This window comes from Rhinopithecus bieti, unplaced genomic scaffold (genome assembly GCF_001698545.2).
Source record: "Rhinopithecus bieti isolate Rb0 unplaced genomic scaffold, ASM169854v2 scaffold_36904, whole genome shotgun sequence".
Lineage (NCBI taxonomy): Eukaryota > Metazoa > Chordata > Mammalia > Primates > Cercopithecidae > Rhinopithecus > Rhinopithecus bieti.
The window spans coordinates 833,368-845,795 of NW_016815705.1; the positions used below are offsets into that span (position 1 = coordinate 833,368).

At 34.0% G+C, this 12,428-nt stretch overlaps 1 pseudogene; it reads right to left on the reverse strand.

Annotated features, from left to right (window-relative positions):
- Positions 1-94: 94 nt before the first annotated feature.
- Positions 95-620, reverse strand: LOC108516222 (chromobox protein homolog 3 pseudogene; annotated as a pseudogene).
- Between the last annotated feature and the right edge of the window lie 11,808 nt (positions 621-12,428).

The following is a 12,428-nucleotide window of genomic DNA, read 5'->3' on the forward strand; positions in this document are numbered from 1 at the left end:
GTCTCTTTCTCTGCTTCTCTCTCCCCCAGTTTGGAACAGACTTCAACATTCAGGGAAAAAAAAAAAAAAATATATATATATATATATATATATATCATACATATGTAAAAAGCAATGCCAACAATTGTTTAGCTTCATCTTCTAGACAAGAATGTCAAGGCAATTGCTCTTCGTAAGAAGCAATTACAATTTGATGACTCATCATGTTTGCCTCTTTTGCCTGCCGCCAAGTCTGCCTCATTGTATATACATACACAAATCTCCCATTCCCAGAGAAACATCCATTCCCCACTTCCCTCTGTAGCATTTTTTCTTTCTGGATCGTGACCTCTGGCGAATCCTCTTGGTTTGTCAGCAGCATCTCTTTCCTTTGATTTGCTATCATCAGATTCACTGTCAGACAAACATTTCCTTTTTGTATCATCTTTTTCTTTGCCAGCTTTTTGAGAATTAAGAAATGTTTCAATTAACTCTAGACAATCTAAATAGTCTTCCGGTTCCCAAGTACTGTCAGCATTTGTAAATCCCTTCCACTTCTGGAAATACTCCAGCTTCCCATTTGCTATTTCCACCACACATTCTTCAGTCTCTGCGTCTTTGACTTTTTTTACTCTTCCCATTCTGCTACTTTCTAATTTTTTGCAATGTAGTTTTATTGGAGGTCATTTTTTATTGCAGGCTTGAAGAGCTATTCACTACCTCTGAGCTGCTCCAGTTTCCGGCCCTGCATGCCTCACATACATATGTTCTTATGCAGCATTGTAGAAAACATTTGAATTTCACTTGGCATAAATGTAAAACTTAGGAGTTAAGTCTCTCTGAATTATTTTCTAGACAGTCCAGGCAAAATAAACCGTGTCATCTGATTTTAAATCAATCCTAAACCGAAACACTAGCGTTAAAATTGGTAATGGCTGGCTAGGATGTAATTATCAAGATATATAGTCCAGAATGCATGATTAAGGTATGTGTCTAAGTCATTATCAAAATATTGAGACAACATTAAATATATTCATAAAGAATTGAAAACCCTTAGGCATATGTTCATTCATGTCATTCATGTTTAAATATCTTATTCCAGTTGACGAATGGTAAGTAAAGGAATTCCTTACAGCAAAATATGTTGACATGCCTGAACACTGATGGAGTCTATTTAATGAAAGGCTTTGAATGTACTCACTATGGTCCCTTCCAGAGGAGACTCTTCTGTATTTAGAGCATGAAAGCTGTGCCATCAACATGTCCCTTACCTTTCAAACATGCTAGGAAACAGTAATGGTGGCTTAACATATTCAAAAGTATTAATTTATCAATATATATGCAGATTCACGTATTCCTACTAAATCACTCTTTATCTTTCTCCTCATAATGCCTTTAATTTCCTTGAAAACATATTAAACATTATTGCATCAGAATTTACAACAATTATGTATTTTAGGCATATAATTTATTATTTGATATGCTTCATATTTATACAACATTTAAAGAAATGCATGCAACCACTTCAGATTTTACAGAAACATGGTTTTATGGTGCTGAATTTAAATGTAAATACAGAATTTAATGCAACATGCTTTAAAAATAGAATTATAGCCTCTACTTTTAGTCAATTTATTAGCAATGTTCTTTTATAGGTATATTATTTTGGCATCACCGAAATTATGTATTTTGGTTTAAGCATAACTCATATTTATGATATATATGTTCTACCCAATATAATAGGTAATATAATTCTAAATATGATCATTTAAAATATTGGATACATAGCCTACAAATGGCCAGTGAATAGTGATTGTCATTCTCTTCTAAGTTTGTATTTTTCTCTCAGTTGATGATTCAAGTATCTCATTATCAGCCATCTGTTAAATTAACTTTACTTATAATTAATGTCATCTCCAATGAAAACCTCCTACACTTAAATAGAACAATGTATTAAAAACCACAAGTTTTTTTAATAAATGAAAACTACTTCAAGTTAAAATTTGAAGCAACATGCAGAACATCCTTTCCTGTTAGTGGGTTGTATAAAAATTAAAAAAAAAAAATGAATCAGAATGGCTTGAATCCTCATAATGCTAAACGGGAGACATTAATGAGGGTGCGATAACTCTATAACCTCTGTGTTGATGTTGACTTTCAGCTCAAATTTTTGTCTAGAGAAACCCAAAACTCTATGATGATGTTAATGTTAGGGATAGAAATCCCAAAACAGGCTGCTTAGATGATTTCAAAGTTTTACACAAGACAATGGGAATATGACTTTCCAGATCTTGGGTTTCTTGTTTATTGGATTTACTGTCTAGTAATGAGTTCCAGTTTAGTAGTCAAGAAAATGTGGATATATAACCACATGCTTTATAATTGAATATTGACTTTCCTTCTCTACCAACTACCCTGCCACCCAAGGAAAGTGATGTTAATAAGCAGAACAACAATAATCATGATTTATTTCATCAAGTACTTATTGTGTAACAGGCATGGTCCTATCTCATTTCAACCTGAGAAAACTGTGCTCAAATAAAGAAAGAACAACTGTTAGAACCACATTTACATTTAGAATTTAAATGAATTTTCTTTTATTAGCCTGTCATAAAACATAATAAATATCAGCCAAATAGTATAGAAGATTTTATGGTTAACATTTTGCCTTTACCACCCTTTCCAGCTCTAATATTTCTATCCTGAAGGAACATTTTAACAGTCTTTCTGTTTCCATTTTTCCTAGTGATTTCCTCCATAATTATAAATATTATTTTACCACATTTTCTTTATTTATCAACTTCAGGCAGTGCTTACTGGCTGTATCTTAAAAAACTAAAAGTTTAGCTCATTTTATCTCCTACCTTCTTGTCCACTAATTTTGTCAATGTTTGATTATTAAATTATGGTTTTATTGATATTGATTCTTAAGTAACTTTAAATATTATAATCCAAGTTTTTATTGTTTCAGCCACTTAAAAGAATTTTGTTGACTCTTTGTAAATATAAGAATAATAGTGCCTTTAAAATTATTTCTCTTTTCTTCCTCCTTTCCAGATGCTATTTCTATTCATTTTAATTTTACATTGTCAAGATAATTAATATTATATTACATCCTCAATCATAGCTAAGTCTTTCTTACTTTGTACCTTGACTCTTGAAATTTTAGAATAGTTTTATTATCATTTTGTTAAACATTGTTTATCACTGGCATGCTAGGGTTCAATTTCATTCTGTCTAATGTCACTGTCCCTCAGTAGACACAGTTCAATTTACTCTATCCCTCATCCCTCATTTCAAACTCCATACACCTGATGATTACAATCTAGATTATGTCCTGAGGTCTCATAAACAGTTACACTCTCTTAGTTCTTTAGTATCCATGCAGCAGCCTCCTGTGTATGACTTCTAGAAGTTAAAAAATCTCATCCTTTAATAACCACTCCCTTCAATTTTCTTTCCTTTACAGTTTAATTCCTTTTGTGTAACTTTACTTTCATTTCAGGAGTGTTTTTGAGCCAAATGAAGGCAATATATTTGCACAGGCTGTCATCTTCAAATGGAATTCATGAAAATTGGTAACTGCTTAGCTGTCTCCATGGTTCAGGCTTCTTCTCTCTAAATCATTATGGCAGTGATGGATTTGACATCTTGACACTTTTTCAACCGTGTCTACTTGACACAGGGTCTTTTCCAAGGCCACTCTTCCAGGAAAGGTCAATGAGATTAGGCCTCAAGGAATCATGGAAACAGGTAAGGTATTACTACAACGAGTTCCCCTGTGATGGTGAATTAATAATCCTTCCACTTACTACTTTTTACCTGCTTACCACTGGTGCATTTATCCCAAAGTAAGGGATTAATTCTCAGTATAATCTTCACACCTAAGAATAGTGTAAACACTGTTGGGTTTCCTATTATGGTTAGTCAGCATAATACTTAACTAGTTTAGGGAGACTAAGATTAAAAAATTCATGCTATTTTTATATCCAGGCATAACAGACCCATAAAGAATCTTAATTGTTACATTTTATTGATAAAAGAAATAAAATAAGATCATTTACTAAGTTCCCAGGAGAAAAATCCTATTTCGTATCCATGATTGCTGCTTCTCCCATAGGCAGGCATGGTTTCACCCATAGAGAACTGGACTCCATGGGATAGTGGTGGCTTGGGGGAAAGGAGGCAAAAGGAAGAGTAGAAACACCAGAGCAGGAGAGGTAAACTCTTTTGTTTTGGAAAGTCCTAAAAGGAAAAGGAAACTAAAAATAAAACAAAATTCTAAGCAGGTCACCTTCAGGAATTTCAAGGATCCTCTTTGAAAGGTGAGAATTCTGGGCTGGGCAAAGGGGGAAAAGATCCTGTGTCGGTATCTGGGGAGCATTACTTCGAACCAAATTCTAGTATTCCTTGATTATGGGGGTGTCTTAATAAAGACTTAGAAAATCAAAAAATGGTCTAGCACTAATACATAAGTTTAATTACTATAGAAAAATAAATGTGGAAGAGCTCTTGCTCTTTGACCAGCATACAGGTTAAGATATTTGAACCATGAAAGTTGAGAAATTGAAAAAAATATAGTAATCTGAGTCAGTGTTTCTTCGGGCATCTAGATTCTGTTGAAGTGTGGGTCCTCAGTTTCAGTGCATAAGACAGCAGACTGCTTTCAAATCCTGCTTGTTCATTGCAATGTATTTCCTAATATTCTGCAGTCTCGTCTTCTTTCTGTTTATGGGGTGAGGCTAGGAGAGATGTAGATCTGTAATTTGCTTTGCAGCTGTTATAAAGTCTTGAAATTTAAATGTGATGATAAAATTCTTCTTTTAATTTTATCAAAATGCCTCATGCTATTATTTTATTCCATTTTTTCCTTTTAAATTAACTATTACAATTCAAAAATCAATCATTGACCGTGACATGCTTTTCAGTAGGATAATGCAGATCAAATCAGATCTTCTGTTCTCATGCTCCCTGGACACTGAACAAAGGTAGATATGATTTTGCCACAAACACTCCTCTGTCTCTGGTTGTCTATTTTCTTATTTTTTTTACCCACATGCCACATTAAGCAATATCCAAAAGCATCACCAGTAAATTTACAACACTAAAGAACAGCTTGCTTGCTTAATGCTGTGAGAATCGACAAGATCTAAAAAGCTAAAGCCAGAAATCTGTGACAAACTTCAGTCTGATGAACACATGAGTCAACAAAACAGCCTTCAAGAACCAGATCAATCTAAAAGTTAATAGAGAATCACTTGGTCCAAGCCATGATTTTGCGAGATATATTATCTGGTGCTATAATCCAACTTTTTAAGCATCTCCTAAAAGCAGACTTTATGTCAGAGCAGGGTTATCTAATGTAAGGTAGCAGATGTAAGTTAAAATTAAAAAAAAAATGTTGAATAGAAAACATACTACAGGAGAAAAGCACATAATGTAATAACACATTTCTTAAAAATTATAATTTAATTGTTTTCATTTAAGTGTAGTAGCATGGTTATGAAAAAAATGGGAAAATGTAGACAGAAAGAATATGACAATGTTTAAATTCCAATACGAGGTTTTATTTATTTGTTTTTTTAACCCATTGACATGCCCAGAGCAACAAACTTGCATTGTGAGATTTTGCAAAAATTTCTACTTCCAGAGGGCAACCTACATAAGGACTAATGTTTAAGAACAGCTTGAATTTTATAGGCAAGGGGTGGCAAAAACACTTTAATAAAGTTCACCCTGCTGATCTTGCTGATGGTACCTCCTGCAATGCATTACAACTTCTCTGTATGCCAAATGGCTGTAGTTTTAATCCACAATCATTGCAATATTGAGCTTTTTAAATCCTGGAGACACAGATTTTAATAACTAAGTAAAACAGCATAAGAATAAAAGTGTTCCAGTTGGGAATCCATTTGTTTGTCAGATCTCCATAGAATTACGTGTAATTGGTCAGCTTGTGAAAAGAATCCTTGTTTCTATCAGACTATTTTTAAACAGATTTTTTTTTCTGAATTGAGTGTTAAGTTTTGTTTTATAAACATTTATGGTATGTATTTAAGTTAGCATGAATTTCTCAAATTTCGCCTGTTATCAAACTGAGAAATTAAAACAAAACAGTAGAAACTAATTTTCCCAGTTTAGGGGAAAAGTCATAACTAAGAATAATGTGATTTGACCAAAGCGGATAGAGGGTGTACAGTTCAAACTTACGTTAACAATTCAAATTTTATCATTCATACCAGCACAGGATTTTTTCCATATATTTCAAGTAACATGAATTTATTATCCATCTCAAGTGACATGTTTCCTATTTGCACAGTCTAATTATGGATCAATTAACACTATGGAGTTTAAACACATATCGTGTATTTTAATGCCCTATCTAGAATTAGGCAGATGTTACATTTCAATATGACAAAAATATCATTAATTATCTAACACTTAAAATGGTTTTAAATGATGATGAATGACATGTAATTCTGTGCTCTTTGATGCCTACACATTTACATAGGCAAAGCATCTTTACTTGGCGCAATATTTACAATTATTTAGCATGTAAGGCTCTTAAGTACAAAATATAATTGGTAATTTTAACTAACAAATCATAGGTTCACAACCTATTGGCATTTTGGAATTGTTTCTAGCTCTTATGTTGTGTTTTCTGAGGCAGAGACAGGTTGCACTGTTGTGGTATACTACATGCTTTTATTTACATAGAATTTCTTTTAGTCTAACGCTAATTTATTTTAATTCCTCATCCTGGGATCTTATACTAATCAGAGAACAAAAAACAGCTTGAGCTATTCTACCACCAGCTGCTTGAGGTGCTCTGAGCTCTCACTATAACTCTGTTTTAAGGGGTTGCAGAAGCAAATATGGACAAATTAAGAAAAAATACAAAAATAATTAAATATAAAATAAAGATATAAACTCGGAAATTGCTATAAATCATGAGCGATTATATTCTGACATATACGAGAAAGTACTACACTTCCATAGTCAATTTTCACTGTTCAAATTACCTAATCATATACATCATAAGGGGCACATATTTCAGAAGTAGAAGAGACAATATTTAAGTAACTTGTCTTGCTGAAATATCTGTTACCATAATTTTGTGCGGTTTTTTTTTTTTTTTTTTTTTTCCAATACGGAGTCTCACTGTGTCTCCCAGGCTGGAGTGCCGTGGCCTGATCTGGGCTCACTGCAAGCTCCGCCTCCCGGGTTCGCGCCATTCTTCTACCTCAGCCTCCAGAGTAGCTGGGACTGCAGGGTTTCGCCACCACGTTCAGCTAATTTTTTGTGTGTTTTTAGTAGAGACGGGGTTTCACTGTGTTAGCCAGGATGGTCTCGATCTCCTGACCTCGTGATCCGCCCGCCTCGGCCTCCCAAAGTGCTGGAATTACAGGCGTGAGCTACCCCGCCCAGCCAATCTTGAGGTTTTTAAACTTTCCTTAACATTGTAATTTAAACTTAAGCTATTATTTGCCTATAATTGCTTTTATAAAATTAAAGGTAATTTGATATTTAACAAGAAGAAATATGACAATACAAAAACATATTTTATTAACTGGAAATGGATCTATCTCGAAAACAGAGGTAGCCATCCGTATTCTAGTGGATTTCATTTGTGATACCAAGTTGTACTATGGAACATGGGTCTCAGCTATAAAATTTTGCTCTGTTACTGAGACACTGAAAAAAATTCAACAAGTCTCTGACATTGGTAAAATTATGTTTAAATTAAACAATTTTCAAAAGTCAACTGTCATTAATTATTTAAAGGAAAATGTGTTTAAAGTAAGAATTAATAAGCCTAGGTCAGTGTAAACACTGGGATCCTTAAACTAAACTGCAGGGATTCTAATTCTAGCTATACCGCATAATAGTTATGTGATCTTGGAACAAGTATTTATGTTCCGTGGGATTCATCCACAAAATGAGCATAGAACAGTATCTACCATGTGCAGTTGTTATATAATTAAATTAATTGATGTATATAAATATTATAAAGTAGTGCTTAGTGTGTTAGTATTTACATCCTTCTTGCTGTTATTTATTTAAATTAACTATTTTCTCATATTGCTATATAAGATGAACTCCCGATTCATACTCAGTGGGCTATGAATCTAACTGCAGACAGCAAATGGGAGGAGTCATTATTCAGGGTATTAGCATCATCTATGATTTGATACTTAGCCAGTTTCAAATATTTTTGACATCACTGTGGCCCTTGTATTTGTTTAGGTTTATGATGTGATGCTAGAAGAAAACATCTACCAAAATGCTTCACAGAAATAAAAAGTTTCAAATCATTTTCTTCTTTTCCTGCATGCCCTCTAATTTACCTATGCTTCTCCTTGTCAGTAAACAATGACACTTTATTATATCTGATAGTAGACTTTATGCTATACCTTTCTATTCTTTAATTGAGCCTTATGTGTTTTCTGTACCATAGTAACCTAAAAAATGCATGAACTAATGAATTTGTTAGCTCATTTTTCTGTCCAAGACTCAGCTCACACAAGGTCCCTTCTATTACAGATCCTACATTATAGTATATCTACTATAATCTATTTTATTTACATATTTTACATTTAAAATGTATTTTATTTTATATTTAAATATAAACAATTTATTTCAAGAAATATTTCATTGTATATGAATTAATATTAATAATATTTCTGTTATTTTTGAGGGACTATCAAAACTATTAAGAAGATTACCTTACATAAAACACTCAGGGTTGTCCAAACACATTATCCCAGAGGAAAGTCTAAAAGAACAAATATTTTTTGATCTTTTGATTATAGCTATCTCGCAGGCATAAAGTTTACTCCTGCAAGATAACTATAATCAAAAGATCAAAAAATAATAGATGCTGGCATGGATGCAGTGAAAAATGCACACTTTTACACTGCTGGTAGGAATGTAAACTAGTAAAACCACTATGGAAAATAGTGTGGAGATCCCTTAAAGAACTAAAAGTAGAACTGCCATTTGATGCAGCAGTTCCTACTACTGAGTATCTACCCAGAGGAAAAGAAGCTATTATACAAAAGAGATACTTGTACACACGTTGATAGGAGCACAATTCGCAATTGCAAAAATATGGAACCAGCCCAAATGCCCATCAGTCAATGAGTGCATAAAGAAATTGTGGTATCTATCTATCTATCTATCTATCTATCTATCTATCTATCTGAAGGAATAGTACTCAGCCATATAAAAAGGAACAAATTAATGGTATTTGGAGCAACCTGGTTGGAACTGGAAACTATTCTTCTAAGTGAAGTAACTCAGAAATGGCAAAGCAAACATCATATGTTCTCACTCATAAGTGGGAGCTAAGCTATTAGGATGTAAAGGCAAAAGAATGATACAATGAACTTTGGGGTCTAGGGGGAAAGCGTGGGAGTGGGGTGGAGGATGAAATAATACAAATTAGGTTCAGTGTATACTGTCTGGACGTTGGGTACACCAAAATTTCACAATTACGAATAAAGAACTTACTAATGTGACCAGATTCCACTTGTTCCCCAAAAAACTATGGAAATAAAAAAGTAAAAATAAATAAATAAATTTTCTTGCAACTTTAGCAATAATCATCAAAATAATTTTAATAAATAATTTAATCATAGGTATATTATTGATAAAGAAAAGGTTTGGGAGGCCGAGACGGGCGGATCACGAGGTCGGGAGATCGAGACCATCCTGGCTAACACGGTGAAACCCCGTCTCTACTAAAAAAAAAAATTACAAAAAACTAGCCAGGCGGTGTGGCTGGCGCCTGTAGTCCCAGCTACTCAGGAGGCTGAGGCAGGAGAATCAGGCGTGAACCCGGGCGAGGCCGGAGCTGGCAGTGAGCGAGATCCGGCCACTGGCACGGCCCCGCCCCGCTCTCGCACCCCCCCTCCAGCACTGGCGGCAGAGCGAGACTCGCGTCTACAAAAAAAAAAAAAAAAAAAAAAAAGAAAAGGGTCGGTATTCTAAAAATTATAATTTAGTAAATGGATTGAAATGAGCTTTGTTTGGCTCAAAACGACATTACATATAATCACATGAAAATTACAAGCTTTAAAGAAGTTCAATACCCTCTCTTTGTGGCCAGCATTTCTTAGTATGCTTTGCCTTGCTTCTCTGTTTCTGTTTAATGAGGAAGCAAGTGGCCACATGTACTCTTGAGGTCTATTCTCCATTGGTCTGGGACCCAAAGTTGGAGAACTATTGACTTAGAGATGAGAATTTCATTAGAAGACAAGGGCATAAGGAATAAGGCAAATTGGGCCTCACTTGAAACACAGCCTTATTTGTTCTAAGAATGACAAACTCCAGTGGCATCAGAATCTCTCTCCTCTCCCACTTTTGTTGCCTGTTTCTGCAATGCCTTTATATAGGGTAAAATGCAAATTTTACTTCTCTGAAATTTGAGGTTAATGTAGACATAAAGGTCACAAAATATCTATGACCCTAGACTTATTATTGCTTCAACAATTAGTCAAAACAATTTTCTCATGTAATATAATAAGAATAAAAAAATTAAGAATTTTAATTGTGGGGACATTAAATAAAACATCTGAGACCTAGGTTTAGATTAGTGGAAGCCCACATTTCATAAGCAAAAATACTGATAATCATACTTCATATGGAGTCTCCTGTGTGTTTGGTCCTTAACTCTTGGTATTTATCTAATACCTTCCTATATAATAGAGGGACTAAAAGCTTGAAGACATTCATATGTATGCAAGCAAGCCAGTCTACAGCAACAATATGAGTACACCTCAGGTCTTCTAGCATCTCAAAACTCTATAGGCAACAGTGGCAGAGGCATGAAAATTAACGACATGAATAGAACACATTTTACCTAGGGCTTATTATAACCAGAATGCAGTAGTCCAAACGTTTTATAACCCATAGTGCTCAAGATTGAGAATAAAAATGGATGGAGACAGAAAATATTGAGTTAGCTGGTTATTTTATGAAAACTCAAATCAAAGAGGGTACTCAGTGTGAAAGCAGTCATTCACAAAATTGTATTGAGGCAGTGGGTTGGGAGGAATAACAAAACAATTCATAGATTAGTAAGTGAGCAGGTTCTGCTGAGTATGTGGGTTTTAATCCTAATTTTGCCACCTACTAGCTGGATGCCCCAGGGAAACATATTTCACACCTCTGTGCTTCACTTTTCTCATCTATACAATGGGGATGATAATAATAATAGTGCCTTCTTTAGGGTCATTTGAAGATCAAATTTAGATCTGTGAAGTACTAATATATTTGGACCTTGTGGGCACCCAAGAGGTTCACTGTTATTAATGGGCAAGGAAACAAATAAGAATAGCTAATGAAAAAGATAATAGACATGGAAAGCCTAGGCAAAACTTAAGTAACAGTCAACATGATCAAAGCATAACCATCGTTTTTCTTCCATTAATAATCATCTTTAATATAATAGATTGAGGATAATTTGTTCTAAATTTACCTGTGGTAGAAAATAGTGAGTTTTTTGTCAACGAAGAAGTTTAGTTCAATTTTATGGTATGTGCACATCAGAGTTTCTGGAATCTTTATCACATATTTCAAGGTTTCTCAAAATTTAGAATTTATAAATATACCTTTTATCTCCTGCATCCCTTGTCCTTCTGTATTTCTCTTCATTTCTAAGTTTACTTTTGATTTTAACACATGTTAATCTCAAAATTATCTCAACATCTAACACTAAAAAAAGTTATTTGTTTTCTGAAAATTGCCTTCAAGTTGTTTTTGGTATTTTTAAATTATTGCCTAGGTGCTAGGTTTTATTTTGGACAGACATAGTTAATATACAAGGTTAACTCTACGCTGTGATATAGCCCACTCAAAAAGTCTCAGGTAGGTGGGACCTGTTGGATTATGATTTTGGATTTTTTTTTGCAGAAGTTCTATTTGCATCAACATTCATTAGTTTTCATACAGTATTCCAAATTCCCTGGAACAATTTTTGATATTTTTTTCCTATTTTCTTTTATAATTTCACATTATGATCTGCATCATTAAAACCAAGTATAAATAAAGCAACTGTTCTGAACAAAGCAGACAAAGGAAGTGGTTGCCTAGCAACAGAAATCACAGAACAGATCCTGAACTCCTACTCAGATGGAGCCTTCATACCCCAGCTTGATGGTGAAAGCATTTCTGAGTATCTATTCTATTACTGTGCATGTTCCTTACACTGGAAAAAGAGGCAGCTTTTGATCCTGCTATTAAATGGAATTGGAAATTAATAGGCTTCAGTAGAGTTTGTACCATTTCTTTAAGGTTCATGAATTATTATGTTGAAGATGATGAATGTTACACGCCTGATATGCTCATGCTTTTCTTTTAGAGCTGAGTGACTATGTACCTGAGAATTATTCTGAATGCTCATGGGGTGACCATATGGGCTGAGCTGGAGATTAAAATGCATCTGA